Genomic DNA, 26,331 nt, shown 5'->3' on the forward strand with positions numbered 1-26,331 from the left:
ACAAGGGTGTGTCATTGCTGTTGCTTGACCATGCATTGGTTTCTGTGGTCAGTGAATGATAAAAACAAAATTTACCATCCATTGATGGATGGGAAATCCGCCATGAGGCATTTGTTTTTAGAAACTGCTGCTCACAACCAATGTTGCAATGGAGTGTCTCCATCTGCTGGTGGTATTGGAAAGGCATTAGTGCTATGACAGGGTCTGAAGAAGAAGAAGAAGAAGAAGAAGAAGAAGAAGACGGAAAAAAATATATATAAAAAGAAAAAGAGAGAGAGAGAGAGAGACTGACTTAGTGAGCGAGTGAGTGAGAGAGTGAGAGTGAGTGAGAGTGAATGAGTGAGTGAGTGATTGAGTGAGTGAGTGAGTGAGTGAGAACAAATGAGTTAAAGCAAGTGAGTGAGAGAGATCGAATGAATGAAAGTCTGAATGACAGAAAGAAAAAAGGATGAAGAAAGAAGCATGAAGAAAAAAAAATGTATATGGAGTTGCTGACATGAGTGCAATCTACAAAGCCGTTGAGGCTGATCCTCATGGGAGGATTATTGCACCAGGACCCTTAGCACTTTTAAAATGCCATTCAATGCCACGGGCTAGATGTAAACTGCAGATGACCATGTTGTGGTAGTTACCATGGATACCCAAGTGATGTGTGAGCTAACACATAGGCCCAACAGATTCCAAGAAGGCCAGAATCACCAGCGGCACCACCATCGATTGTCAGGTCACCCGGATTCAGCAAATACCAGAGTCCAAAATGATGCAGGTTTATACTGTTAATTTTCAGTTTATCGTTACAGTTGGTGTTATTCCATGTCGGAAGGGACGCAGCTACAGCCAGTGGGGTAACTAGAGACAGGCAGGCAGCTATGTGCAACAAAGGTAGGCGTGTTGTTTTCATATGCAGATCTGAAATATTGTCTTATATGCAAGAGGAGGAGTGATGGGGGTTCATGCAAAAGCCAGGCTATGGATTGCATTGCTAAATGCTCCATCAGAGTGCAATGGTCGCCTGTCCTTTTTTTAAGTGATGATGTGGGTTTAGCCTGTGCTGTATGTATGTATGGGTGGCTGACTGCCACCCACCCAGAAAGTGTATGGGAGGCTGGTTGGCTGCCAGCCTTCCTTCCATTCCTATGAGTAATGTGAGTGCTCATGAAGGGGACATGGTTGGGTCCACCCCTTTCCCGGTTATCCCCTCTAGGCCTTTTGGCTTAGATCAAGTGTAAAAAAAGAAAGGATCTTGCGACAGATCGCATCCTGAGGCACGTTTTTTTTTGTGTGAATACTTGCACTTGGGTGACTTGTGAGCACATACTGATACATACGTTCCCTATCTGGGGACCATAAATTAAATGGATTTTTGAGAAAGGGAGCTGATTTGGAAGCTTGCTTCTGTCGCCCTATGCATTGACCCGATGTGGCAGTATCTTCGGGTAGTGAACAGTGCACCACCCCATTCCAGTGTTAAACAAGAAAGATTCTCATTTAATCCTCCGTGGGTGAGAATTTGAGTTTGAGAATTGGAGACCAAAATGATGAGTTGCACTGACTGGTTTATGAACGTCTATTCATTTAGCGTTTTAATGACCATGTTTGCACACTGATTGGTGTAAAAAAATAAAATAAAACTAAATAATAATAATCTAGCACACCTGTGCAGGTTTGACATGACATGACAGGTAGCTGTCTTGTGGGTGGTGCTGAATCCTGTTAAATGACATGAGGGTCTCATGCCTATACACAAGGGTGTGTCATTGCTGTTGCTTGACCATGCATTGGTTTCTGTGGTCAGTGAATGATAAAAACAAAATTTACCATCCATTGATGGATGGGAAATCCGCCATGAGGCATTTGTTTTTAGAAACTGCTGCTCACAACCAATGTTGCAATGGAGTGTCTCCATCTGCTGGTGGTATTGGAAAGGCATTAGTGCTATGACAGGGTCTGAAGAAGAAGAAGAAGAAGAAGAAGAAGAAGAAGAAGACGGAAAAAAATATATATAAAAAGAAAAAGAGAGAGAGAGAGAGAGACTGACTTAGTGAGCGAGTGAGTGAGAGAGTGAGAGTGAGTGAGAGTGAATGAGTGAGTGAGTGATTGAGTGAGTGAGTGAGTGAGAACAAATGAGTTAAAGCAAGTGAGTGAGAGAGATCGAATGAATGAAAGTCTGAATGACAGAAAGAAAAAAGGATGAAGAAAGAAGCATGAAGAAAAAAAAATGTATATGGAGTTGCTGACATGAGTGCAATCTACAAAGCCGTTGAGGCTGATCCTCATGGGAGGATTATTGCACCAGGACCCTTAGCACTTTTAAAATGCCATTCAATGCCACGGGCTAGATGTAAACTGCAGATGACCATGTTGTGGTAGTTACCATGGATACCCAAGTGATGTGTGAGCTAACACATAGGCCCAACAGATTCCAAGAAGGCCAGAATCACCAGCGGCACCACCATCGATTGTCAGGTCACCCGGATTCAGCAAATACCAGAGTCCAAAATGATGCAGGTTTATACTGTTAATTTTCAGTTTATCGTTACAGTTGGTGTTATTCCATGTCGGAAGGGACGCAGCTACAGCCAGTGGGGTAACTAGAGACAGGCAGGCAGCTATGTGCAACAAAGGTAGGCGTGTTGTTTTCATATGCAGATCTGAAATATTGTCTTATATGCAAGAGGAGGAGTGATGGGGGTTCATGCAAAAGCCAGGCTATGGATTGCATTGCTAAATGCTCCATCAGAGTGCAATGGTCGCCTGTCCTTTTTTTAAGTGATGATGTGGGTTTAGCCTGTGCTGTATGTATGTATGGGTGGCTGACTGCCACCCACCCAGAAAGTGTATGGGAGGCTGGTTGGCTGCCAGCCTTCCTTCCATTCCTATGAGTAATGTGAGTGCTCATGAAGGGGACATGGTTGGGTCCACCCCTTTCCCGGTTATCCCCTCTAGGCCTTTTGGCTTAGATCAAGTGTAAAAAAAGAAAGGATCTTGCGACAGATCACATCCTGAGGCACGTTTTTTTTTGTGTGAATACTTGCACTTGGGTGACTTGTGAGCACATACTGATACATACGTTCCCTATCTGGGGACCATAAATTAAATGGATTTTTGAGAAAGGGAGCTGATTTGGAAGCTTGCTTCTGTCGCCCTATGCATTGACCCGATGTGGCAGTATCTTCGGGTAGTGAACAGTGCACCACCCCATTCCAGTGTTAAACAAGAAAGATTCTCATTTAATCCTCCGTGGGTGAGAATTTGAGTTTGAGAATTGGAGACCAAAATGATGAGTTGCACTGACTGGTTTATGAACGTCTATTCATTTAGCGTTTTAATGACCATGTTTGCACACTGATTGGTGTAAAAAAATAAAATAAAACTAAATAATAATAATCTAGCACACCTGTGCAGGTTTGACATGACATGACAGGTAGCTGTCTTGTGGGTGGTGCTGAATCCTGTTAAATGACATGAGGGTCTCATGCCTATACACAAGGGTGTGTCATTGCTGTTGCTTGACCATGCATTGGTTTCTGTGGTCAGTGAATGATAAAAACAAAATTTACCATCCATTGATGGATGGGAAATCCGCCATGAGGCATTTGTTTTTAGAAACTGCTGCTCACAACCAATGTTGCAATGGAGTGTCTCCATCTGCTGGTGGTATTGGAAAGGCATTAGTGCTATGACAGGGTCTGAAGAAGAAGAAGAAGAAGAAGAAGAAGAAGAAGACGGAAAAAAATATATATAAAAAGAAAAAGAGAGAGAGAGAGAGAGACTGACTTAGTGAGCGAGTGAGTGAGAGAGTGAGAGTGAGTGAGAGTGAATGAGTGAGTGAGTGATTGAGTGAGTGAGTGAGTGAGAACAAATGAGTTAAAGCAAGTGAGTGAGAGAGATCGAATGAATGAAAGTCTGAATGACAGAAAGAAAAAAGGATGAAGAAAGAAGCATGAAGAAAAAAAAATGTATATGGAGTTGCTGACATGAGTGCAATCTACAAAGCCGTTGAGGCTGATCCTCATGGGAGGATTATTGCACCAGGACCCTTAGCACTTTTAAAATGCCATTCAATGCCACGGGCTAGATGTAAACTGCAGATGACCATGTTGTGGTAGTTACCATGGATACCCAAGTGATGTGTGAGCTAACACATAGGCCCAACAGATTCCAAGAAGGCCAGAATCACCAGCGGCACCACCATCGATTGTCAGGTCACCCGGATTCAGCAAATACCAGAGTCCAAAATGATGCAGGTTTATACTGTTAATTTTCAGTTTATCGTTACAGTTGGTGTTATTCCATGTCGGAAGGGACGCAGCTACAGCCAGTGGGGTAACTAGAGACAGGCAGGCAGCTATGTGCAACAAAGGTAGGCGTGTTGTTTTCATATGCAGATCTGAAATATTGTCTTATATGCAAGAGGAGGAGTGATGGGGGTTCATGCAAAAGCCAGGCTATGGATTGCATTGCTAAATGCTCCATCAGAGTGCAATGGTCGCCTGTCCTTTTTTTAAGTGATGATGTGGGTTTAGCCTGTGCTGTATGTATGTATGGGTGGCTGACTGCCACCCACCCAGAAAGTGTATGGGAGGCTGGTTGGCTGCCAGCCTTCCTTCCATTCCTATGAGTAATGTGAGTGCTCATGAAGGGGACATGGTTGGGTCCACCCCTTTCCCGGTTATCCCCTCTAGGCCTTTTGGCTTAGATCAAGTGTAAAAAAAGAAAGGATCTTGCGACAGATCGCATCCTGAGGCACGTTTTTTTTTGTGTGAATACTTGCACTTGGGTGACTTGTGAGCACATACTGATACATACGTTCCCTATCTGGGGACCATAAATTAAATGGATTTTTGAGAAAGGGAGCTGATTTGGAAGCTTGCTTCTGTCGCCCTATGCATTGACCCGATGTGGCAGTATCTTCGGGTAGTGAACAGTGCACCACCCCATTCCAGTGTTAAACAAGAAAGATTCTCATTTAATCCTCCGTGGGTGAGAATTTGAGTTTGAGAATTGGAGACCAAAATGATGAGTTGCACTGACTGGTTTATGAACGTCTATTCATTTAGCGTTTTAATGACCATGTTTGCACACTGATTGGTGTAAAAAAATAAAATAAAACTAAATAATAATAATCTAGCACACCTGTGCAGGTTTGACATGACATGACAGGTAGCTGTCTTGTGGGTGGTGCTGAATCCTGTTAAATGACATGAGGGTCTCATGCCTATACACAAGGGTGTGTCATTGCTGTTGCTTGACCATGCATTGGTTTCTGTGGTCAGTGAATGATAAAAACAAAATTTACCATCCATTGATGGATGGGAAATCCGCCATGAGGCATTTGTTTTTAGAAACTGCTGCTCACAACCAATGTTGCAATGGAGTGTCTCCATCTGCTGGTGGTATTGGAAAGGCATTAGTGCTATGACAGGGTCTGAAGAAGAAGAAGAAGAAGAAGAAGAAGAAGACGGAAAAAAATATATATAAAAAGAAAAAGAGAGAGAGAGAGAGAGAGACTGACTTAGTGAGCGAGTGAGTGAGAGAGTGAGAGTGAGTGAGAGTGAATGAGTGAGTGAGTGATTGAGTGAGTGAGTGAGTGAGTGAGAACAAATGAGTTAAAGCAAGTGAGTGAGAGAGATCGAATGAATGAAAGTCTGAATGACAGAAAGAAAAAAGGATGAAGAAAGAAGCATGAAGAAAAAAAAATGTATATGGAGTTGCTGACATGAGTGCAATCTACAAAGCCGTTGAGGCTGATCCTCATGGGAGGATTATTGCACCAGGACCCTTAGCACTTTTAAAATGCCATTCAATGCCACGGGCTAGATGTAAACTGCAGATGACCATGTTGTGGTAGTTACCATGGATACCCAAGTGATGTGTGAGCTAACACATAGGCCCAACAGATTCCAAGAAGGCCAGAATCACCAGCGGCACCACCATCGATTGTCAGGTCACCCGGATTCAGCAAATACCAGAGTCCAAAATGATGCAGGTTTATACTGTTAATTTTCAGTTTATCGTTACAGTTGGTGTTATTCCATGTCGGAAGGGACGCAGCTACAGCCAGTGGGGTAACTAGAGACAGGCAGGCAGCTATGTGCAACAAAGGTAGGCGTGTTGTTTTCATATGCAGATCTGAAATATTGTCTTATATGCAAGAGGAGGAGTGATGGGGGTTCATGCAAAAGCCAGGCTATGGATTGCATTGCTAAATGCTCCATCAGAGTGCAATGGTCGCCTGTCCTTTTTTTAAGTGATGATGTGGGTTTAGCCTGTGCTGTATGTATGTATGGGTGGCTGACTGCCACCCACCCAGAAAGTGTATGGGAGGCTGGTTGGCTGCCAGCCTTCTTTCCATTCCTATGAGTAATGTGAGTGCTCATGAAGGGGACATGGTTGGGTCCACCCCTTTCCCGGTTATCCCCTCTAGGCCTTTTGGCTTAGATCAAGTGTAAAAAAAGAAAGGATCTTGCGACAGATCGCATCCTGAGGCACGTTTTTTTTTGTGTGAATACTTGCACTTGGGTGACTTGTGAGCACATACTGATACATACGTTCCCTATCTGGGGACCATAAATTAAATGGATTTTTGAGAAAGGGAGCTGATTTGGAAGCTTGCTTCTGTCGCCCTATGCATTGACCCGATGTGGCAGTATCTTCGGGTAGTGAACAGTGCACCACCCCATTCCAGTGTTAAACAAGAAAGATTCTCATTTAATCCTCCGTGGGTGAGAATTTGAGTTTGAGAATTGGAGACCAAAATGATGAGTTGCACTGACTGGTTTATGAACGTCTATTCATTTAGCGTTTTAATGACCATGTTTGCACACTGATTGGTGTAAAAAAATAAAATAAAACTAAATAATAATAATCTAGCACACCTGTGCAGGTTTGACATGACATGACAGGTAGCTGTCTTGTGGGTGGTGCTGAATCCTGTTAAATGACATGAGGGTCTCATGCCTATACACAAGGGTGTGTCATTGCTGTTGCTTGACCATGCATTGGTTTCTGTGGTCAGTGAATGATAAAAACAAAATTTACCATCCATTGATGGATGGGAAATCCGCCATGAGGCATTTGTTTTTAGAAACTGCTGCTCACAACCAATGTTGCAATGGAGTGTCTCCATCTGCTGGTGGTATTGGAAAGGCATTAGTGCTATGACAGGGTCTGAAGAAGAAGAAGAAGAAGAAGAAGAAGAAGAAGACGGAAAAAAATATATATAAAAAGAAAAAGAGAGAGAGAGAGAGAGAGACTGACTTAGTGAGCGAGTGAGTGAGAGAGTGAGAGTGAGTGAGAGTGAATGAGTGAGTGAGTGATTGAGTGAGTGAGTGAGTGAGTGAGAACAAATGAGTTAAAGCAAGTGAGTGAGAGAGATCGAATGAATGAAAGTCTGAATGACAGAAAGAAAAAAGGATGAAGAAAGAAGCATGAAGAAAAAAAAATGTATATGGAGTTGCTGACATGAGTGCAATCTACAAAGCCGTTGAGGCTGATCCTCATGGGAGGATTATTGCACCAGGACCCTTAGCACTTTTAAAATGCCATTCAATGCCACGGGCTAGATGTAAACTGCAGATGACCATGTTGTGGTAGTTACCATGGATACCCAAGTGATGTGTGAGCTAACACATAGGCCCAACAGATTCCAAGAAGGCCAGAATCACCAGCGGCACCACCATCGATTGTCAGGTCACCCGGATTCAGCAAATACCAGAGTCCAAAATGATGCAGGTTTATACTGTTAATTTTCAGTTTATCGTTACAGTTGGTGTTATTCCATGTCGGAAGGGACGCAGCTACAGCCAGTGGGGTAACTAGAGACAGGCAGGCAGCTATGTGCAACAAAGGTAGGCGTGTTGTTTTCATATGCAGATCTGAAATATTGTCTTATATGCAAGAGGAGGAGTGATGGGGGTTCATGCAAAAGCCAGGCTATGGATTGCATTGCTAAATGCTCCATCAGAGTGCAATGGTCGCCTGTCCTTTTTTTAAGTGATGATGTGGGTTTAGCCTGTGCTGTATGTATGTATGGGTGGCTGACTGCCACCCACCCAGAAAGTGTATGGGAGGCTGGTTGGCTGCCAGCCTTCCTTCCATTCCTATGAGTAATGTGAGTGCTCATGAAGGGGACATGGTTGGGTCCACCCCTTTCCCGGTTATCCCCTCTAGGCCTTTTGGCTTAGATCAAGTGTAAAAAAAGAAAGGATCTTGCGACAGATCGCATCCTGAGGCACGTTTTTTTTTGTGTGAATACTTGCACTTGGGTGACTTGTGAGCACATACTGATACATACGTTCCCTATCTGGGGACCATAAATTAAATGGATTTTTGAGAAAGGGAGCTGATTTGGAAGCTTGCTTCTGTCGCCCTATGCATTGACCCGATGTGGCAGTATCTTCGGGTAGTGAACAGTGCACCACCCCATTCCAGTGTTAAACAAGAAAGATTCTCATTTAATCCTCCGTGGGTGAGAATTTGAGTTTGAGAATTGGAGACCAAAATGATGAGTTGCACTGACTGGTTTATGAACGTCTATTCATTTAGCGTTTTAATGACCATGTTTGCACACTGATTGGTGTAAAAAAATAAAATAAAACTAAATAATAATAATCTAGCACACCTGTGCAGGTTTGACATGACATGACAGGTAGCTGTCTTGTGGGTGGTGCTGAATCCTGTTAAATGACATGAGGGTCTCATGCCTATACACAAGGGTGTGTCATTGCTGTTGCTTGACCATGCATTGGTTTCTGTGGTCAGTGAATGATAAAAACAAAATTTACCATCCATTGATGGATGGGAAATCCGCCATGAGGCATTTGTTTTTAGAAACTGCTGCTCACAACCAATGTTGCAATGGAGTGTCTCCATCTGCTGGTGGTATTGGAAAGGCATTAGTGCTATGACAGGGTCTGAAGAAGAAGAAGAAGAAGAAGACGGAAAAAAATATATATAAAAAGAAAAAGAGAGAGAGAGAGAGAGACTGACTTAGTGAGCGAGTGAGTGAGAGAGTGAGAGTGAGTGAGAGTGAATGAGTGAGTGAGTGATTGAGTGAGTGAGTGAGTGAGAACAAATGAGTTAAAGCAAGTGAGTGAGAGAGATCGAATGAATGAAAGTCTGAATGACAGAAAGAAAAAAGGATGAAGAAAGAAGCATGAAGAAAAAAAAATGTATATGGAGTTGCTGACATGAGTGCAATCTACAAAGCCGTTGAGGCTGATCCTCATGGGAGGATTATTGCACCAGGACCCTTAGCACTTTTAAAATGCCATTCAATGCCACGGGCTAGATGTAAACTGCAGATGACCATGTTGTGGTAGTTACCATGGATACCCAAGTGATGTGTGAGCTAACACATAGGCCCAACAGATTCCAAGAAGGCCAGAATCACCAGCGGCACCACCATCGATTGTCAGGTCACCCGGATTCAGCAAATACCAGAGTCCAAAATGATGCAGGTTTATACTGTTAATTTTCAGTTTATCGTTACAGTTGGTGTTATTCCATGTCGGAAGGGACGCAGCTACAGCCAGTGGGGTAACTAGAGACAGGCAGGCAGCTATGTGCAACAAAGGTAGGCGTGTTGTTTTCATATGCAGATCTGAAATATTGTCTTATATGCAAGAGGAGGAGTGATGGGGGTTCATGCAAAAGCCAGGCTATGGATTGCATTGCTAAATGCTCCATCAGAGTGCAATGGTCGCCTGTCCTTTTTTTAAGTGATGATGTGGGTTTAGCCTGTGCTGTATGTATGTATGGGTGGCTGACTGCCACCCACCCAGAAAGTGTATGGGAGGCTGGTTGGCTGCCAGCCTTCCTTCCATTCCTATGAGTAATGTGAGTGCTCATGAAGGGGACATGGTTGGGTCCACCCCTTTCCCGGTTATCCCCTCTAGGCCTTTTGGCTTAGATCAAGTGTAAAAAAAGAAAGGATCTTGCGACAGATCGCATCCTGAGGCACGTTTTTTTTTGTGTGAATACTTGCACTTGGGTGACTTGTGAGCACATACTGATACATACGTTCCCTATCTGGGGACCATAAATTAAATGGATTTTTGAGAAAGGGAGCTGATTTGGAAGCTTGCTTCTGTCGCCCTATGCATTGACCCGATGTGGCAGTATCTTCGGGTAGTGAACAGTGCACCACCCCATTCCAGTGTTAAACAAGAAAGATTCTCATTTAATCCTCCGTGGGTGAGAATTTGAGTTTGAGAATTGGAGACCAAAATGATGAGTTGCACTGACTGGTTTATGAACGTCTATTCATTTAGCGTTTTAATGACCATGTTTGCACACTGATTGGTGTAAAAAAATAAAATAAAACTAAATAATAATAATCTAGCACACCTGTGCAGGTTTGACATGACATGACAGGTAGCTGTCTTGTGGGTGGTGCTGAATCCTGTTAAATGACATGAGGGTCTCATGCCTATACACAAGGGTGTGTCATTGCTGTTGCTTGACCATGCATTGGTTTCTGTGGTCAGTGAATGATAAAAACAAAATTTACCATCCATTGATGGATGGGAAATCCGCCATGAGGCATTTGTTTTTAGAAACTGCTGCTCACAACCAATGTTGCACTGGAGTGTCTCCATCTGCTGGTGGTATTGGAAAGGCATTAGTGCTATGACAGGGTCTGAAGAAGAAGAAGAAGAAGAAGAAGAAGAAGACGGAAAAAAATATATATAAAAAGAAAAAGAGAGAGAGAGAGAGAGACTGACTTAGTGAGCGAGTGAGTGAGAGAGTGAGAGTGAGTGAGAGTGAATGAGTGAGTGAGTGATTGAGTGAGTGAGTGAGTGAGTGAGAACAAATGAGTTAAAGCAAGTGAGTGAGAGAGATCGAATGAATGAAAGTCTGAATGACAGAAAGAAAAAAGGATGAAGAAAGAAGCATGAAGAAAAAAAATGTATATGGAGTTGCTGACATGAGTGCAATCTACAAAGCCGTTGAGGCTGATCCTCATGGGAGGATTATTGCACCAGGACCCTTAGCACTTTTAAAATGCCATTCAATGCCACGGGCTAGATGTAAACTGCAGATGACCATGTTGTGGTAGTTACCATGGATACCCAAGTGATGTGTGAGCTAACACATAGGCCCAACAGATTCCAAGAAGGCCAGAATCACCAGCGGCACCACCATCGATTGTCAGGTCACCCGGATTCAGCAAATACCAGAGTCCAAAATGATGCAGGTTTATACTGTTAATTTTCAGTTTATCGTTACAGTTGGTGTTATTCCATGTCGGAAGGGACGCAGCTACAGCCAGTGGGGTAACTAGAGACAGGCAGGCAGCTATGTGCAACAAAGGTAGGCGTGTTGTTTTCATATGCAGATCTGAAATATTGTCTTATATGCAAGAGGAGGAGTGATGGGGGTTCATGCAAAAGCCAGGCTATGGATTGCATTGCTAAATGCTCCATCAGAGTGCAATGGTCGCCTGTCCTTTTTTTAAGTGATGATGTGGGTTTAGCCTGTGCTGTATGTATGTATGGGTGGCTGACTGCCACCCACCCAGAAAGTGTATGGGAGGCTGGTTGGCTGCCAGCCTTCCTTCCATTCCTATGAGTAATGTGAGTGCTCATGAAGGGGACATGGTTGGGTCCACCCCTTTCCCGGTTATCCCCTCTAGGCCTTTTGGCTTAGATCAAGTGTAAAAAAAGAAAGGATCTTGCGACAGATCGCATCCTGAGGCACGTTTTTTTTTGTGTGAATACTTGCACTTGGGTGACTTGTGAGCACATACTGATACATACGTTCCCTATCTGGGGACCATAAATTAAATGGATTTTTGAGAAAGGGAGCTGATTTGGAAGCTTGCTTCTGTCGCCCTATGCATTGACCCGATGTGGCAGTATCTTCGGGTAGTGAACAGTGCACCACCCCATTCCAGTGTTAAACAAGAAAGATTCTCATTTAATCCTCCGTGGGTGAGAATTTGAGTTTGAGAATTGGAGACCAAAATGATGAGTTGCACTGACTGGTTTATGAACGTCTATTCATTTAGCGTTTTAATGACCATGTTTGCACACTGATTGGTGTAAAAAAATAAAATAAAACTAAATAATAATAATCTAGCACACCTGTGCAGGTTTGACATGACATGACAGGTAGCTGTCTTGTGGGTGGTGCTGAATCCTGTTAAATGACATGAGGGTCTCATGCCTATACACAAGGGTGTGTCATTGCTGTTGCTTGACCATGCATTGGTTTCTGTGGTCAGTGAATGATAAAAACAAAATTTACCATCCATTGATGGATGGGAAATCCGCCATGAGGCATTTGTTTTTAGAAACTGCTGCTCACAACCAATGTTGCAATGGAGTGTCTCCATCTGCTGGTGGTATTGGAAAGGCATTAGTGCTATGACAGGGTCTGAAGAAGAAGAAGAAGAAGAAGAAGAAGAAGACGGAAAAAAATATATATAAAAAGAAAAAGAGAGAGAGAGAGAGAGAGACTGACTTAGTGAGCGAGTGAGTGAGAGAGTGAGAGTGAGTGAGAGTGAATGAGTGAGTGAGTGATTGAGTGAGTGAGTGAGTGAGTGAGAACAAATGAGTTAAAGCAAGTGAGTGAGAGAGATCGAATGAATGAAAGTCTGAATGACAGAAAGAAAAAAGGATGAAGAAAGAAGCATGAAGAAAAAAAAATGTATATGGAGTTGCTGACATGAGTGCAATCTACAAAGCCGTTGAGGCTGATCCTCATGGGAGGATTATTGCACCAGGACCCTTAGCACTTTTAAAATGCCATTCAATGCCACGGGCTAGATGTAAACTGCAGATGACCATGTTGTGGTAGTTACCATGGATACCCAAGTGATGTGTGAGCTAACACATAGGCCCAACAGATTCCAAGAAGGCCAGAATCACCAGCGGCACCACCATCGATTGTCAGGTCACCCGGATTCAGCAAATACCAGAGTCCAAAATGATGCAGGTTTATACTGTTAATTTTCAGTTTATCGTTACAGTTGGTGTTATTCCATGTCGGAAGGGACGCAGCTACAGCCAGTGGGGTAACTAGAGACAGGCAGGCAGCTATGTGCAACAAAGGTAGGCGTGTTGTTTTCATATGCAGATCTGAAATATTGTCTTATATGCAAGAGGAGGAGTGATGGGGGTTCAGGCAAAAGCCAGGCTATGGATTGCATTGCTAAATGCTCCATCAGAGTGCAATGGTCGCCTGTCCTTTTTTTAAGTGATGATGTGGGTTTAGCCTGTGCTGTATGTATGTATGGGTGGCTGACTGCCACCCACCCAGAAAGTGTATGGGAGGCTGGTTGGCTGCCAGCCTTCCTTCCATTCCTATGAGTAATGTGAGTGCTCATGAAGGGGACATGGTTGGGTCCACCCCTTTCCCGGTTATCCCCTCTAGGCCTTTTGGCTTAGATCAAGTGTAAAAAAAGAAAGGATCTTGCGACAGATCGCATCCTGAGGCACGTTTTTTTTTGTGTGAATACTTGCACTTGGGTGACTTGTGAGCACATACTGATACATACGTTCCCTATCTGGGGACCATAAATTAAATGGATTTTTGAGAAAGGGAGCTGATTTGGAAGCTTGCTTCTGTCGCCCTATGCATTGACCCGATGTGGCAGTATCTTCGGGTAGTGAACAGTGCACCACCCCATTCCAGTGTTAAACAAGAAAGATTCTCATTTAATCCTCCGTGGGTGAGAATTTGAGTTTGAGAATTGGAGACCAAAATGATGAGTTGCACTGACTGGTTTATGAACGTCTATTCATTTAGCGTTTTAATGACCATGTTTGCACACTGATTGGTGTAAAAAAATTAAATAAAACTAAATAATAATAATCTAGCACACCTGTGCAGGTTTGACATGACATGACAGGTAGCAGTCTTGTGGGTGGTGCTGAATCCTGTTAAATGACATGAGGGTCTCATGCCTATACACAAGGGTGTGTCATTGCTGTTGCTTGACCATGCATTGGTTTCTGTGGTCAGTGAATGATAAAAACAAAATTTACCATCCATTGATGGATGGGAAATCCGCCATGAGGCATTTGTTTTTAGAAACTGCTGCTCACAACCAATGTTGCAATGGAGTGTCTCCATCTGCTGGTGGTATTGGAAAGGCATTAGTGCTATGACAGGGTCTGAAGAAGAAGAAGAAGAAGAAGAAGACGGAAAAAAATATATATAAAAAGAAAAAGAGAGAGAGAGAGAGAGACTGACTTAGTGAGCGAGTGAGTGAGAGAGTGAGAGTGAGTGAGAGTGAATGAGTGAGTGAGTGATTGAGTGAGTGAGTGAGTGAGTGAGAACAAATGAGTTAAAGCAAGTGAGTGAGAGAGATCGAATGAATGAAAGTCTGAAAGACAGAAAGAAAAAAGGATGAAGAAAGAAGCATGAAGAAAAAAAAATGTATATGGAGTTGCTGACATGAGTGCAATCTACAAAGCCGTTGAGGCTGATCCTCATGGGAGGATTATTGCACCAGGACCCTTAGCACTTTTAAAATGCCATTCAATGCCACGGGCTAGATGTAAACTGCAGATGACCATGTTGTGGTAGTTACCATGGATACCCAAGTGATGTGTGAGCTAACACATAGGCCCAACAGATTCCAAGAAGGCCAGAATCACCAGCGGCACCACCATCGATTGTCAGGTCACCCGGATTCAGCAAATACCAGAGTCCAAAATGATGCAGGTTTATACTGTTAATTTTCAGTTTATCGTTACAGTTGGTGTTATTCCATGTCGGAAGGGACGCAGCTACAGCCAGTGGGGTAACTAGAGACAGGCAGGCAGCTATGTGCAACAAAGGTAGGCGTGTTGTTTTCATATGCAGATCTGAAATATTGTCTTATATGCAAGAGGAGGAGTGATGGGGGTTCATGCAAAAGCCAGGCTATGGATTGCATTGCTAAATGCTCCATCAGAGTGCAATGGTCGCCTGTCCTTTTTTTAAGTGATGATGTGGGTTTAGCCTGTGCTGTATGTATGTATGGGTGGCTGACTGCCACCCACCCAGAAAGTGTATGGGAGGCTGGTTGGCTGCCAGCCTTCCTTCCATTCCTATGAGTAATGTGAGTGCTCATGAAGGGGACATGGTTGGGTCCACCCCTTTCCCGGTTATCCCCTCTAGGCCTTTTGGCTTAGATCAAGTGTAAAAAAAGAAAGGATCTTGCGACAGATCGCATCCTGAGGCACGTTTTTTTTTGTGTGAATACTTGCACTTGGGTGACTTGTGAGCACATACTGATACATACGTTCCCTATCTGGGGACCATAAATTAAATGGATTTTTGAGAAAGGGAGCTGATTTGGAAGCTTGCTTCTGTCGCCCTATGCATTGACCCGATGTGGCAGTATCTTCGGGTAGTGAACAGTGCACCACCCCATTCCAGTGTTAAACAAGAAAGATTCTCATTTAATCCTCCGTGGGTGAGAATTTGAGTTTGAGAATTGGAGACCAAAATGATGAGTTGCACTGACTGGTTTATGAACGTCTATTCATTTAGCGTTTTAATGACCATGTTTGCACACTGATTGGTGTAAAAAAATAAAATAAAACTAAATAATAATAATCTAGCACACCTGTGCAGGTTTGACATGACATGACAGGTAGCTGTCTTGTGGGTGGTGCTGAATCCTGTTAAATGACATGAGGGTCTCATGCCTATACACAAGGGTGTGTCATTGCTGTTGCTTGACCATGCATTGGTTTCTGTGGTCAGTGAATGATAAAAACAAAATTTACCATCCATTGATGGATGGGAAATCCGCCATGAGGCATTTGTTTTTAGAAACTGCTGCTCACAACCAATGTTGCAATGGAGTGTCTCCATCTGCTGGTGGTATTGGAAAGGCATTAGTGCTATGACAGGGTCTGAAGAAGAAGAAGAAGAAGAAGAAGAAGAAGACGGAAAAAAATATATATAAAAAGAAAAAGAGAGAGAGAGAGAGACTGACTTAGTGAGCGAGTGAGTGAGAGAGTGAGAGTGAGTGAGAGTGAATGAGTGAGTGAGTGATTGAGTGAGTGAGTGAGTGAGTGAGTGAGAACAAATGAGTTAAAGCAAGTGAGTGAGAGAGATCGAATGAATGAAAGTCTGAATGACAGAAAGAAAAAAGGATGAAGAAAGAAGCATGAAGAAAAAAAAATGTATATGGAGTTGCTGACATGAGTGCAATCTACAAAGCCGTTGAGGCTGATCCTCATGGGAGGATTATTGCACCAGGACCCTTAGCACTTTTAAAATGCCATTCAATGCCACGGGCTAGATGTAAACTGCAGATGACCATGTTGTGGTAGTTACCATGGATACCCAAGTGATGTGTGAGCTAACACATAGGCCCAACAGATTCCAAGAAGGCCAGAATCACCAGCGGCACCACCATCGATTGTCAGGTCACCCGGATTCAGCAAATACCAGAGTCCAAAATGATGCAGGTTTATACTGTTAATTTTCAGTTTATCGTTACAGTTGGTGTTATTCCATGTCGGAAGGGACGCAGCTACAGCCAGTGGGGTAACTAGAGACAGGCAGGCAGCTATGTGCAACAAAGGTAGGCGTGTTGTTTTCATATGCAGATCTGAAATATTGTCTTATATGCAAGAGGAGGAGTGATGGGGGTTCAGGCAAAAGCCAGGCTATGGATTGCATTGCTAAATGCTCCATCAGAGTGCAATGGTCGCCTGTCCTTTTTTTAAGTGATGATGTGGGTTTAGCCTGTGCTGTATGTATGTATGGGTGGCTGACTGCCACCCACCCAGAAAGTGTATGGGAGGCTGGTTGGCTGCCAGCCTTCCTTCCATTCCTATGAGTAATGTGAGTGCTCATGAAGGGGACATGGTTGGGTCCACCCCTTTCCCGGTTATCCCCTCTAGGCCTTTTGGCTTAGATCAAGTGTAAAAAAAGAAAGGATCTTGCGACAGATCGCATCCTGAGGCACGTTTTTTTTTGTGTGAATACTTGCACTTGGGTGACTTGTGAGCACATACTGATACATACGTTCCCTATCTGGGGACCATAAATTAAATGGATTTTTGAGAAAGGGAGCTGATTTGGAAGCTTGCTTCTGTCGCCCTATGCATTGACCCGATGTGGCAGTATCTTCGGGTAGTGAACAGTGCACCACCCCATTCCAGTGTTAAACAAGAAAGATTCTCATTTAATCCTCCGTGGGTGAGAATTTGAGTTTGAGAATTGGAGACCAAAATGATGAGTTGCACTGACTGGTTTATGAACGTCTATTCATTTAGCGTTTTAATGACCATGTTTGCACACTGATTGGTGTAAAAAAATAAAATAAAACTAAATAATAATAATCTAGCACACCTGTGCAGGTTTGACATGACATGACAGGTAGCTGTCTTGTGGGTGGTGCTGAATCCTGTTAAATGACATGAGGGTCTCATGCCTATACACAAGGGTGTGTCATTGCTGTTGCTTGACCATGCATTGGTTTCTGTGGTCAGTGAATGATAAAAACAAAATTTACCATCCATTGATGGATGGGAAATCCGCCATGAGGCATTTGTTTTTAGAAACTGCTGCTCACAACCAATGTTGCAATGGAGTGTCTCCATCTGCTGGTGGTATTGGAAAGGCATTAGTGCTATGACAGGGTCTGAAGAAGAAGAAGAAGAAGAAGAAGACGGAAAAAAATATATATAAAAAGAAAAAGAGAGAGAGAGAGAGAGACTGACTTAGTGAGCGAGTGAGTGAGAGAGTGAGAGTGAGTGAGAGTGAATGAGTGAGTGAGTGATTGAGTGAGTGAGTGAGTGAGTGAGAACAAATGAGTTAAAGCAAGTGAGTGAGAGAGATCGAATGAATGAAAGTCTGAATAACAGAAAGAAAAAAGGATGAAGAAAGAAGCATGAAGAAAAAAAAATGTATATGGAGTTGCTGACATGAGTGCAATCTACAAAGCCGTTGAGGCTGATCCTCATGGGAGGATTATTGCACCAGGACCCTTAGCACTTTTAAAATGCCATTCAATGCCACGGGCTAGATGTAAACTGCAGATGACCATGTTGTGGTAGTTACCATGGATACCCAAGTGATGTGTGAGCTAACACATAGGCCCAACAGATTCCAAGAAGGCCAGAATCACCAGCGGCACCACCATCGATTGTCAGGTCACCCGGATTCAGCAAATACCAGAGTCCAAAATGATGCAGGTTTATACTGTTAATTTTCAGTTTATCGTTACAGTTGGTGTTATTCCATGTCGGAAGGGACGCAGCTACAGCCAGTGGGGTAACTAGAGACAGGCAGGCAGCTATGTGCAACAAAGGTAGGCGTGTTGTTTTCATATGCAGATCTGAAATATTGTCTTATATGCAAGAGGAGGAGTGATGGGGGTTCAGGCAAAAGCCAGGCTATGGATTGCATTGCTAAATGCTCCATCAGAGTGCAATGGTCGCCTGTCCTTTTTTTAAGTGATGATGTGGGTTTAGCCTGTGCTGTATGTATGTATGGGTGGCTGACTGCCACCCACCCAGAAAGTGTATGGGAGGCTGGTTGGCTGCCAGCCTTCCTTCCATTCCTATGAGTAATGTGAGTGCTCATGAAGGGGACATGGTTGGGTCCACCCCTTTCCCGGTTATCCCCTCTAGGCCTTTTGGCTTAGATCAAGTGTAAAAAAAGAAAGGATCTTGCGACAGATCGCATCCTGAGGCACGTTTTTTTTTGTGTGAATACTTGCACTTGGGTGACTTGTGAGCACATACTGATACATACGTTCCCTATCTGGGGACCATAAATTAAATGGATTTTTGAGAAAGGGAGCTGATTTGGAAGCTTGCTTCTGTCGCCCTATGCATTGACCCGATGTGGCAGTATCTTCGGGTAGTGAACAGTGCACCACCCCATTCCAGTGTTAAACAAGAAAGATTCTCATTTAATCCTCCGTGGGTGAGAATTTGAGTTTGAGAATTGGAGACCAAAATGATGAGTTGCACTGACTGGTTTATGAACGTCTATTCATTTAGCGTTTTAATGACCATGTTTGCACACTGATTGGTGTAAAAAAATAAAATAAAACTAAATAATAATAATCTAGCACACCTGTGCAGGTTTGACATGACATGACAGGTAGCTGTCTTGTGGGTGGTGCTGAATCCTGTTAAATGACATGAGGGTCTCATGCCTATACACAAGGGTGTGTCATTGCTGTTGCTTGACCATGCATTGGTTTCTGTGGTCAGTGAATGATAAAAACAAAATTTACCATCCATTGATGGATGGGAAATCCGCCATGAGGCATTTGTTTTTAGAAACTGCTGCTCACAACCAATGTTGCAATGGAGTGTCTCCATCTGCTGGTGGTATTGGAAAGGCATTAGTGCTATGACAGGGTCTGAAGAAGAAGAAGAAGAAGAAGAAGACGGAAAAAAATATATATAAAAAGAAAAAGAGAGAGAGAGAGAGAGAGACTGACTTAGTGAGCGAGTGAGTGAGAGAGTGAGAGTGAGTGAGAGTGAATGAGTGAGTGAGTGATTGAGTGAGTGAGTGAGTGAGTGAGAACAAATGAGTTAAAGCAAGTGAGTGAGAGAGATCGAATGAATGAAAGTCTGAATGACAGAAAGAAAAAAGGATGAAGAAAGAAGCATGAAGAAAAAAAAATGTATATGGAGTTGCTGACATGAGTGCAATCTACAAAGCCGTTGAGGCTGATCCTCATGGGAGGATTATTGCACCAGGACCCTTAGCACTTTTAAAATGCCATTCAATGCCACGGGCTAGATGTAAACTGCAGATGACCATGTTGTGGTAGTTACCATGGATACCCAAGTGATGTGTGAGCTAACACATAGGCCCAACAGATTCCAAGAAGGCCAGAATCACCAGCGGCACCACCATCGATTGTCAGGTCACCCGGATTCAGCAAATACCAGAGTCCAAAATGATGCAGGTTTATACTGTTAATTTTCAGTTTATCGTTACAGTTGGTGTTATTCCATGTCGGAAGGGACGCAGCTACAGCCAGTGGGGTAACTAGAGACAGGCAGGCAGCTATGTGCAACAAAGGTAGGCGTGTTGTTTTCATATGCAGATCTGAAATATTGTCTTATATGCAAGAGGAGGAGTGATGGGGGTTCAGGCAAAAGCCAGGCTATGGATTGCATTGCTAAATGCTCCATCAGAGTGCAATGGTCGCCTGTCCTTTTTTTAAGTGATGATGTGGGTTTAGCCTGTGCTGTATGTATGTATGGGTGGCTGACTGCCACCCACCCAGAAAGTGTATGGGAGGCTGGTTGGCTGCCAGCCTTCCTTCCATTCCTATGAGTAATGTGAGTGCTCATGAAGGGGACATGGTTGGGTCCACCCCTTTCCCGGTTATCCCCTCTAGGCCTTTTGGCTTAGATCAAGTGTAAAAAAAGAAAGGATCTTGCGACAGATCGCATCCTGAGGCACGTTTTTTTTTTGTGTGAATACTTGCACTTGGGTGACTTGTGAGCACATACTGATACATACGTTCCCTATCTGGGGACCATAAATTAAATGGATTTTTGAGAAAGGGAGCTGATTTGGAAGCTTGCTTCTGTCGCCCTATGCATTGACCCGATGTGGCAGTATCTTCGGGTAGTGAACAGTGCACCACCCCATTCCAGTGTTAAACAAGAAAGATTCTCATTTAATCCTCCGTGGGTGAGAATTTGAGTTTGAGAATTGGAGACCAAAATGATGAGTTGCACTGACTGGTTTATGAACGTCTATTCATTTAGCGTTTTAATGACCATGTTTGCACACTGATTGGTGTAAAAAAATAAAATAAAACTAAATAATAATAATCTAGCACACCTGTGCAGGTTTGACATGACATGACAGGTAGCTGTCTTGTGGGTGGTGCTGAATCCTGTTAAATGACATGAGGGTCTCATGCCTATACACAAGGGTGTGTCATTGCTGTTGCTTGACCATGCATTGGTTTCTGTGGTCAGTGAATGATAAAAACAAAATTTACCATCCATTGATGGATGGGAAATCCGCCATGAGGCATTTGTTTTTAGAAACTGCTGCTCACAACCAATGTTGCAATGGAGTGTCTCCATCTGCTGGTGGTATTGGAAAGGCATTAGTGCTATGACAGGGTCTGAAGAAGAAGAAGAAGAAGAAGAAGAAGAAGAAGACGGAAAAAAATATATATAAAAAGAAAAAGAGAGAGAGAGAGAGAGACTGACTTAGTGAGCGAGTGAGTGAGAGAGTGAGAGTGAGTGAGAGTGAATGAGTGAGTGAGTGATTGAGTGAGTGAGTGAGTGAGTGAGAACAAATGAGTTAAAGCAAGTGAGTGAGAGAGATCGAATGAATGAAAGTCTGAATGACAGAAAGAAAAAAGGATGAAGAAAGAAGCATGAAGAAAAAAAAATGTATATGGAGTTGCTGACATGAGTGCAATCTACAAAGCCGTTGAGGCTGATCCTCATGGGAGGATTATTGCACCAGGACCCTTAGCACTTTTAAAATGCCATTCAATGCCACGGGCTAGATGTAAACTGCAGATGACCATGTTGTGGTAGTTACCATGGATACCCAAGTGATGTGTGAGCTAACACATAGGCCCAACAGATTCCAAGAAGGCCAGAATCACCAGCGGCACCACCATCGATTGTCAGGTCACCCGGATTCAGCAAATACCAGAGTCCAAAATGATGCAGGTTTATACTGTTAATTTTCAGTTTATCGTTACAGTTGGTGTTATTCCATGTCGGAAGGGACGCAGCTACAGCCAGTGGGGTAACTAGAGACAGGCAGGCAGCTATGTGCAACAAAGGTAGGCGTGTTGTTTTCATATGCAGATCTGAAATATTGTCTTATATGCAAGAGGAGGAGTGATGGGGGTTCATGCAAAAGCCAGGCTATGGATTGCATTGCTAAATGCTCCATCAGAGTGCAATGGTCGCCTGTCCTTTTTTTAAGTGATGATGTGGGTTTAGCCTGTGCTGTATGTATGTATGGGTGGCTGACTGCCACCCACCCAGAAAGTGTATGGGAGGCTGGTTGGCTGCCAGCCTTCCTTCCATTCCTATGAGTAATGTGAGTGCTCATGAAGGGGACATGGTTGGGTCCACCCCTTTCCCGGTTATCCCCTCTAGGCCTTTTGGCTTAGATCAAGTGTAAAAAAAGAAAGGATCTTGCGACAGATCGCATCCTGAGGCACGTTTTTTTTTGTGTGAATACTTGCACTTGGGTGACTTGTGAGCACATACTGATACATACGTTCCCTATCTGGGGACCATAAATTAAATGGATTTTTGAGAAAGGGAGCTGATTTGGAAGCTTGCTTCTGTCGCCCTATGCATTGACCCGATGTGGCAGTATCTTCGGGTAGTGAACAGTGCACCACCCCATTCCAGTGTTAAACAAGAAAGATTCTCATTTAATCCTCCGTGGGTGAGAATTTGAGTTTGAGAATTGGAGACCAAAATGATGAGTTGCACTGACTGGTTTATGAACGTCTATTCATTTAGCGTTTTAATGACCATGTTTGCACACTGATTGGTGTAAAAAAATAAAATAAAACTAAATAATAATAATCTAGCACACCTGTGCAGGTTTGACATGACATGACAGGTAGCTGTCTTGTGGGTGGTGCTGAATCCTGTTAAATGACATGAGGGTCTCATGCCTATACACAAGGGTGTGTCATTGCTGTTGCTTGACCATGCATTGGTTTCTGTGGTCAGTGAATGATAAAAACAAAATTTACCATCCATTGATGGATGGGAAATCCGCCATGAGGCATTTGTTTTTAGAAACTGCTGCTCACAACCAATGTTGCAATGGAGTGTCTCCATCTGCTGGTGGTATTGGAAAGGCATTAGTGCTATGACAGGGTCTGAAGAAGAAGAAGAAGAAGAAGAAGAAGAAGAAGACGGAAAAAAATATATATAAAAAGAAAAAGAGAGAGAGAGAGAGAGAGACTGACTTAGTGAGCGAGTGAGTGAGAGAGTGAGAGTGAGTGAGAGTGAATGAGTGAGTGAGTGATTGAGTGAGTGAGTGAGTGAGTGAGAACAAATGAGTTAAAGCAAGTGAGTGAGAGAGATCGAATGAATGAAAGTCTGAATGACAGAAAGAAAAAAGGATGAAGAAAGAAGCATGAAGAAAAAAAAATGTATATGGAGTTGCTGACATGAGTGCAATCTACAAAGCCGTTGAGGCTGATCCTCATGGGAGGATTATTGCACCAGGACCCTTAGCACTTTTAAAATGCCATTCAATGCCACGGGCTAGATGTAAACTGCAGATGACCATGTTGTGGTAGTTACCATGGATACCCAAGTGATGTGTGAGCTAACACATAGGCCCAACAGATTCCAAGAAGGCCAGAATCACCAGCGGCACCACCATCGATTGTCAGGTCACCCGGATTCAGCAAATACCAGAGTCCAAAATGATGCAGGTTTATACTGTTAATTTTCAGTTTATCGTTACAGTTGGTGTTATTCCATGTCGGAAGGGACGCAGCTACAGCCAGTGGGGTAACTAGAGACAGGCAGGCAGCTATGTGCAACAAAGGTAGGCGTGTTGTTTTCATATGCAGATCTGAAATATTGTCTTATATGCAAGAGGAGGAGTGATGGGGGTTCATGCAAAAGCCAGGCTATGGATTGCATTGCTAAATGCTCCATCAGAGTGCAATGGTCGCCTGTCCTTTTTTTAAGTGATGATGTGGGTTTAGCCTGTGCTGTATGTATGTATGGGTGGCTGACTGCCACCCACCCAGAAAGTGTATGGGAGGCTGGTTGGCTGCCAGCCTTCCTTCCATTCCTATGAGTAATGTGAGTGCTCATGAAGGGGACATGGTTGGGTCCACCCCTTTCCCGGTTATCCCCTCTAGGCCTTTTGGCTTAGATCAAGTGTAAAAAAAGAAAGGATCTTGCGACAGATCGCATCCTGAGGCACGTTTTTTTTTGTGTGAATACTTGCACTTGGGTGACTTGTGAGCACATACTGATACATACGTTCCCTATCTGGGGACCATAAATTAAATGGATTTTTGAGAAAGGGAGCTGATTTGGAAGCTTGCTTCTGTCGCCCTATGCATTGACCCGATGTGGCAGTATCTTCGGGTAGTGAACAGTGCACCACCCCATTCCAGTGTTAAACAAGAAAGATTCTCATTTAATCCTCCGTGGGTGAGAATTTGAGTTTGAGAATTGGAGACCAAAATGATGAGTTGCACTGACTGGTTTATGAACGTCTATTCATTTAGCGTTTTAATGACCATGTTTGCACACTGATTGGTGTAAAAAAATAAAATAAAACTAAATAATAATAATCTAGCACACCTGTGCAGGTTTGACATGACATGACAGGTAGCTGTCTTGTGGGTGGTGCTGAATCCTGTTAAATGACATGAGGGTCTCATGCCTATACACAAGGGTGTGTCATTGCTGTTGCTTGACCATGCATTGGTTTCTGTGGTCAGTGAATGATAAAAACAAAATTTACCATCCATTGATGGATGGGAAATCCGCCATGAGGCATTTGTTTTTAGAAACTGCTGCTCACAACCAATGTTGCAATGGAGTGTCTCCATCTGCTGGTGGTATTGGAAAGGCATTAGTGCTATGACAGGGTCTGAAGAAGAAGATGAAGAAGAAGAAGAAGAAGAAGAAGAAGAAGAAGAAGACGGAAAAAAATATATATAAAAAGAAAAAGAGAGAGAGAGAGAGAGACTGACTTAGTGAGCGAGTGAGTGAGAGAGTGAGAGTGAGTGAGAGTGAATGAGTGAGTGAGTGATTGAGTGAGTGAGTGAGTGAGTGAGAACAAATGAGTTAAAGCAAGTGAGTGAGAGAGATCGAATGAATGAAAGTCTGAATGACAGAAAGAAAAAAGGATGAAGAAAGAAGCATGAAGAAAAAAAAATGTATATGGAGTTGCTGACATGAGTGCAATCTACAAAGCCGTTGAGGCTGATCCTGGGAGGATTATTGCACCAGGACCCTTAGCACTTTTAAAATGCCATTCAATGCCACGGGCTAGATGTAAACTGCAGATGACCATGTTGTGGTAGTTACCATGGATACCCAAGTGATGTGTGAGCTAACACATAGGCCCAACAGATTCCAAGAAGGCCAGAATCACCAGCGGCACCACCATCGATTGTCAGGTCACCCGGATTCAGCAAATACCAGAGTCCAAAATGATGCAGGTTTATACTGTTAATTTTCAGTTTATCGTTACAGTTGGTGTTATTCCATGTCGGAAGGGACGCAGCTACAGCCAGTGGGGTAACTAGAGACAGGCAGGCAGCTATGTGCAACAAAGGTAGGCGTGTTGTTTTCATATGCAGATCTGAAATATTGTCTTATATGCAAGAGGAGGAGTGATGGGGGTTCATGCAAAAGCCAGGCTATGGATTGCATTGCTAAATGCTCCATCAGAGTGCAATGGTCGCCTGTCCTTTTTTTAAGTGATGATGTGGGTTTAGCCTGTGCTGTATGTATGTATGGGTGGCTGACTGCCACCCACCCAGAAAGTGTATGGGAGGCTGGTTGGCTGCCAGCCTTCCTTCCATTCCTATGAGTAATGTGAGTGCTCATGAAGGGGACATGGTTGGGTCCACCCCTTTCCCGGTTATCCCCTCTAGGCCTTTTGGCTTAGATCAAGTGTAAAAAAAGAAAGGATCTTGCGACAGATCGCATCCTGAGGCACGTTTTTTTTTGTGTGAATACTTGCACTTGGGTGACATGTGAGCACATACTGATACATACGTTCCCTATCTGGGGACCATAAATTAAATGGATTTTTGAGAAAGGGAGCTGATTTGGAAGCTTGCTTCTGTCGCCCTATGCATTGACCCGATGTGGCAGTATCTTCGGGTAGTGAACAGTGCACCACCCCATTCCAGTGTTAAACAAGAAAGATTCTCATTTAATCCTCCGTGGGTGAGAATTTGAGTTTGAGAATTGGAGACCAAAATGATGAGTTGCACTGACTGGTTTATGAACGTCTATTCATTTAGCGTTTTAATGACCATGTTTGCACACTGATTGGTGTAAAAAAATAAAATAAAACTAAATAATAATAATCTAGCACACCTGTGCAGGTTTGACATGACATGACAGGTAGCTGTCTTGTGGGTGGTGCTGAATCCTGTTAAATGACATGAGGGTCTCATGCCTATACACAAGGGTGTGTCATTGCTGTTGCTTGACCATGCATTGGTTTCTGTGGTCAGTGAATGATAAAAACAAAATTTACCATCCATTGATGGATGGGAAATCCGCCATGAGGCATTTGTTTTTAGAAACTGCTGCTCACAACCAATGTTGCAATGGAGTGTCTCCATCTGCTGGTGGTATTGGAAAGGCATTAGTGCTATGACAGGGTCTGAAGAAGAAGAAGAAG

The 26,331-nt window shown here is 43.3% G+C and overlaps 15 pseudogenes; all 15 read left to right on the forward strand.

Annotated features, from left to right (window-relative positions):
• Positions 1-1,193: 1,193 nt before the first annotated feature.
• LOC130307896 (U2 spliceosomal RNA) lies at positions 1,194-1,457 on the forward strand (annotated as a pseudogene).
• Positions 1,458-2,935: 1,478 nt separating this feature from the next.
• LOC130307902 (U2 spliceosomal RNA) lies at positions 2,936-3,199 on the forward strand (annotated as a pseudogene).
• Positions 3,200-4,674: 1,475 nt separating this feature from the next.
• LOC130307910 (U2 spliceosomal RNA) lies at positions 4,675-4,938 on the forward strand (annotated as a pseudogene).
• A 1,478-nt stretch (positions 4,939-6,416) lies between these two features.
• Positions 6,417-6,680, forward strand: LOC130307864 (U2 spliceosomal RNA; annotated as a pseudogene).
• Positions 6,681-8,161: 1,481 nt separating this feature from the next.
• LOC130307865 (U2 spliceosomal RNA) lies at positions 8,162-8,425 on the forward strand (annotated as a pseudogene).
• A 1,463-nt stretch (positions 8,426-9,888) lies between these two features.
• Positions 9,889-10,152, forward strand: LOC130307866 (U2 spliceosomal RNA; annotated as a pseudogene).
• Positions 10,153-11,627: 1,475 nt separating this feature from the next.
• LOC130307867 (U2 spliceosomal RNA) lies at positions 11,628-11,891 on the forward strand (annotated as a pseudogene).
• Positions 11,892-13,369: 1,478 nt separating this feature from the next.
• LOC130307868 (U2 spliceosomal RNA) lies at positions 13,370-13,633 on the forward strand (annotated as a pseudogene).
• Positions 13,634-15,103: 1,470 nt separating this feature from the next.
• LOC130307869 (U2 spliceosomal RNA) lies at positions 15,104-15,367 on the forward strand (annotated as a pseudogene).
• A 1,478-nt stretch (positions 15,368-16,845) lies between these two features.
• On the forward strand, positions 16,846-17,109 carry LOC130307870 (U2 spliceosomal RNA; annotated as a pseudogene).
• A 1,470-nt stretch (positions 17,110-18,579) lies between these two features.
• LOC130307871 (U2 spliceosomal RNA) lies at positions 18,580-18,843 on the forward strand (annotated as a pseudogene).
• A 1,472-nt stretch (positions 18,844-20,315) lies between these two features.
• LOC130307903 (U2 spliceosomal RNA) lies at positions 20,316-20,580 on the forward strand (annotated as a pseudogene).
• Positions 20,581-22,059: 1,479 nt separating this feature from the next.
• Positions 22,060-22,323, forward strand: LOC130307872 (U2 spliceosomal RNA; annotated as a pseudogene).
• A 1,481-nt stretch (positions 22,324-23,804) lies between these two features.
• On the forward strand, positions 23,805-24,068 carry LOC130307873 (U2 spliceosomal RNA; annotated as a pseudogene).
• A 1,491-nt stretch (positions 24,069-25,559) lies between these two features.
• Positions 25,560-25,823, forward strand: LOC130307885 (U2 spliceosomal RNA; annotated as a pseudogene).
• The last annotated feature ends 508 nt before the right edge of the window (positions 25,824-26,331 follow it).

The sequence above is a fragment of the Hyla sarda genome, unplaced genomic scaffold, assembly GCF_029499605.1.
Source record: "Hyla sarda isolate aHylSar1 unplaced genomic scaffold, aHylSar1.hap1 scaffold_1440, whole genome shotgun sequence".
Classification (NCBI taxonomy): domain Eukaryota; kingdom Metazoa; phylum Chordata; class Amphibia; order Anura; family Hylidae; genus Hyla; species Hyla sarda.